This window comes from Camelus bactrianus, chromosome 9, assembly GCF_048773025.1.
Source record: "Camelus bactrianus isolate YW-2024 breed Bactrian camel chromosome 9, ASM4877302v1, whole genome shotgun sequence".
NCBI classification, from domain to species: Eukaryota; Metazoa; Chordata; class Mammalia; order Artiodactyla; family Camelidae; genus Camelus; species Camelus bactrianus.
Window position 1 is genome coordinate 64,225,520 of NC_133547.1, and position 4,899 is coordinate 64,230,418.

General features: G+C 38.6%; 1 long non-coding RNA gene across 1 annotated transcript; it reads left to right on the top strand.

Annotated features, from left to right (window-relative positions):
• Positions 1-2,953: 2,953 nt before the first annotated feature.
• Positions 2,954-4,199, top strand: LOC141578760 (uncharacterized). Its single transcript, XR_012509419.1, has 2 exons — positions 2,954-3,722; positions 3,820-4,199. It is a non-coding gene; the product is annotated as an uncharacterized LOC141578760 (long non-coding RNA).
• Positions 4,200-4,899: the final 700 nt, after the last annotated feature.

Below are 4,899 nucleotides of genomic sequence, written 5' to 3' on the forward strand. Positions count from 1 at the left end.
AACACTCATACTCAGAACTCTGCAAAGTATGAAACTCAGTCCTAGGAGAGCAGTGTCAAAATAAAGTCCTCAGTAGAGACACAAGGAAATCATCTTTTTCTTTGATTCCTAAGGGATGCCTGTGAGTATTATGAAATTTCACTAAGTGTTCAAAAAAACCATTTGCTTAACATATCTTCAGTCTGCAAGTTAATGCATATATTTCTTCTAATTGTAAATAAAATATCAAAAAGAAGTGCCCTGCAACAAAATAAGATTATGATAAAATATATTTGCCACATACACATCAACTAATGGCTTAAAGGAGCAGCATGCTAGCACTTTTGGGTATAAAACTATATTACACAGCAGCAAAAATTAACACAGCATGGTTCAAAGTCAGAGAAATGAATCAATGACACAGAAGGAAAAACCCATATATGTAGGTACCATATGACTATAACATATCACTGTATAAGTGAAAGGAAGGGACCATTTTATAAATGACATTTGTAAAATTAGCTAACTTTTGAGGAAATGAAAATTTCCAAGAATCTTTTGTATTTATATACTAGTATAGAGTCTTAATGGATAAAGGACTTAGATTTAATACAATAAAGCAAAGAAAATGAAAATAAAATCAATACTTTATAGATCTTTTGAGGAGAGAATACTTATAAATTTTGAAGTGATATAAAGTCTTAAAGGAAATTCCAACAGTTTTATCTCCTATAAAGTGAAAATGTTCTCTACAGTAAAGTAAAACCAAAAAAATTTTAAAAATTTAGATTTGGATTCAGAAAACAAAAAAGGCATGAAATCATCAGTGAAGGTAATGATATTTTAAAAAATCTGTAGGGTTTATATATATTTATAATAAAAACAATGCAGATTATAATAGATATATTAGTACAGAAAAATTCTCATGGAAGAACAAATTGCAATCAGAAATCAGAAAACAGATGGGACATTTTCATCTGCTATATAACCAAAAACAGAAAAATGGAGCAATCTGGTGTTTTAAACTTGTGATGAACTGCTAACTTGTTATGCTATGGGGGAACAATGAGAATCAATAGAAACCTTTTGGAGATTAACACACAAAACATCGAGTCATGAAAATATTCAAGCCCTCTGAAAGCTTGATTATTAATATTAAGAATTAATATTAAGGAAGTTATTCAGTGGCAAACCACCTGTTTAAAAAAGTGTTAATATCCAAAATATATAAAAAACTCCTCAACTCAATGACAAAAGAATAAGAGTATCTGAGTAAGAAATGGGTAGAGAAACAGAATAGACATTTTCCCAAAGAAGACAAATAAACGGCCAACAGGCACAGGAAAAGATGCTCAACATCACTCATCCTCAGGGAAATGCAAATCAAAACCCCAATGGGCTGAAGCTCACACCTGTCAGATGGCTTTCATCAAGAAGACATGAGATAAGTAGTGCTGGGGAGGATATGAAGAAGAGAGAACCCTTGTGTACGGTCGATGGGAATGTAAATTGGTCCCAGACACTATGAAAAACAGAATGGAGTTTCCCCCTAAAATTAAAAGTAGAATTATCACGTAGTTCAGTAATCGCACTTCTGGGGATATACCCAAAGGTATGAAAACAGGATATCAAAAAGATGTCTGCACCCTCATGTTCATTACAGCATCACTCACCATAGCCAAGATACGGAAACTACCTACATGTTTGTCCATGGACGAATGGACAAAGAAGATATGATATACACACACATACACACCGCACACCTGAATTCACAGGTCAAGGAAACAGCTGTAAGTTTTTCGCTGGATTTTATCCCCTATCCTCTTTTTATGCATGAGTTTGTATGAATTTTTTACAGATAAGATTATACTATGTATGAAGTTTTAACAGTACATTTTCCTATCAATCTTGTATTTTTGGTTGTTCCCATATTAATTAAAAAATCCCAAGATGTAATTTGCATTGTTTTTAATTGTTTGCTAGATTGTTTTAGTTAAAAAATTATAATTACATGAAGAGGGATAGGGATAGTGAAGTTGCCTGGCTTGTACACGGTTCCATACAAAGTATGATGATTATATTTAATCAGATCTGCCCTCAGAGAAGTTGTAAGGCTCAAATGAGATGAAGCATGTAAATTCTAGCATAATCTCTGTCATTCAGTAGCAGGTAAATAAGTGATTAGAGTGATAGGGGCATCTTTTGTCATATTACTTGGTTTTAGTTCTGGGTTCCTGGAATAACTTTAGAAACATAAAGGTGAAATGGGTGTCTGATTTGCATACAATTGTAGGATGCCTGGCTGATGTCTGAGAATTATTTGGTATGGGGAACTCTCCACACATTTGGTGACCAGAAGTGTCAGAAGTGCTCTGGACATAGGGTGTGAGAGTAAAGAAGAAACCTTCTTCTTCAGGGTATTTACTCAATGATTTCTTTAGCATAAATTCCTAGGGGTGATAGGCACAGAGCACGTGTTAAAATTTTTCAAACATGTCATTAACATGTCATTAACAAGTAAGGTGGTACTAGGCTCTGCTCCTATATAGCACACTGAGGGTACCAGTTTCCAAAACTCTTACCAGCACTGGGTATCGTGCCTCTTAGTCATTCATTCATTCATTCATTCATTCATTCATATTTGCCAAACTGATAGTCAAATAATACCTTTTTAATTTTCATGCACATGACTACAAGGAAGCTGAGACTAATTTACAGGCTTATTGGCCAATGTGTTTTTCTTTCATGTTCAGAGTGTCTGTGCTTCTCCCAACCAAAGCATGTTGCTTTCCAAAATCTTAACTTCTCGTTTCCATCGCTGTGTTGCCACCAGGATTTCAGACTCTGTATTCATAATGACAAGGACAGCAGAAGGCTCTCAGTTGTACCTTTGGAAGGAGTGACAAGCATCTAAGTATCCTGTGAGGCAGCGAGGGGCCCTGGGGCAGCCAAGTGTCTGATTCATGTCTTTGCATTTCCTGTCTTGGAATCCCTTTTGCTGGTGAGCCTCAGTCCCCTGGGAAGAGAAAGCTTGTCTGCTATGTTTCCTGTCTGGTGGCTATGTGGGTGTTGGCTCAGCTTCCCCCAGAACTCCCCCAGAAATCAGGACTCCTCCTCTCTTAGATAGTTCCTACTTCCAGGGGAGGAGAGGCTGGGATGGGAAGAACCGGGCTGTCTTCTGCTTCAGTCGTACCAGGTGAGTGAGAAAAGAATGAGTCTGGGTCTTCAGGACTTATCGGGGGTGAACAGGCGAGAAAGTCATCGAGACCATTCAAGACAGACTGGCATCTTCACAGAGAGAAAGCTGGGCTACCAGTTATCAAACTTCCAATTCTCTGCAGGAGGTGATGGTAGGTTTTATATATGCCATCATTTCACCTTTGTACCTGGTGGGCAAGAGGTGTGCATTATAGTTACCATTTATAGATCATGAAACTAAGCGTTGAGCTTCAGCTGTTTCTTTTTGTCATGACTCTGATTCCGTCTGGCTTTTGACTGTTTTGTCTCTCCAAATCCTAGCAGATTAAGAGTCGCATAAGGAATTCACCGGCATCTTCCTCTCATGTGTGAGGCAGCACCTGCCTCCCCACCCACACTTTCACCCCATAGGGGTGGGAGCCGGGGGTCCTTCTCAAGCCACAAGCAGCAGGATCACAGGATGGCTTGGCTGTGGTCTGTGCCACTTCTCCTGTAAGATGCACCAGAAGTGCCCTCACCACCTTCCCCTACAGTGGAGCTCAATGGTACGGTAAAAAACTAAACACTTGTTTCCTTAAGCTTTTACATCATCCCTTGTGTGTTCCTAAGAAGTTTTCTTACTGTCTCTGGTCCTCTCACCAGGGAGCTTGGAACACTCAAAATACAGCTAGCTTTGCTATTGTCACAAGACTGTCTGGAGCTGAGCTCAGCTGGGATGGTGACCACTCAGCCAAAATAAGAGAATTATTCAAAAGCAAGATCAAGAGACATCTAGTTGTTTGGTATAAACTATCTGCTGCTACAATTTCTAAAGTATCTGTTTTCTTTGAGCAAAACCACATCCCAGTATCAATCCCTGCTTTTCTGTATCTCATTTGGCATCTATGAGAGAGTATGTTCTGCTCGGAGCCAAACAGTAAGTATTCTGAGTACCTCTCTGCTACAAAAACTATCCCATTGTATTGAAATCTGCCCCCATCTACTTGTCAGACTCCTCCAATAAACTTTTAGCCTCTTGGGCAGATACTAAAGTGTTTTGATCATTGTAACTCCAGCCTCTCATGCAGCACCTAATCTGTACATGAATAATTATTGAATGATGAATGAATGAATGAATGAATGAGTGAATGGATAGACGTTGCCTGTAGTTCCCATCCTCTGACAATAAAGTTAAGGGTCAACATTTTCTCCTTCTGCCAAATATGTAATCTCAAACAGACAAAATGTTGGAGACATTTGTAGCTAGGAGGGACCTTTAAGAAATCCTATTATCGGGACCTTTTTATTTTCTAGATGTCTAAGAATTATGGCCAAAAGGGTCTAAAGCCACAGGGTACACTAGAGTGATAGTCAGACAGCTAGGAAGCTAGACAGATACTGTCTCTCTCTGTATCTATATCAACACACATATCTATACATCTAAGCACACACATGTACTTATGCACATCTGTTTATTCACGTGCACATGTACATTTGTATATATACACACTCACATATATTTTATTTAAACTGGTTCACTTTTAAAGAATGCTCATTGAATGCTAACCTTCCCCCCTGCCCCACCATTCACACACACGCACACGCACACACACACACACACACACACACACACACTGTACTAAACTCTGAGGATCCCTGATTTAAGACACTAGCTTGAGGATATTACGACAGATGTCACGGCGGCCAACCAGAGGCCCACTGTGATAATCCAGGCCGAGAGGG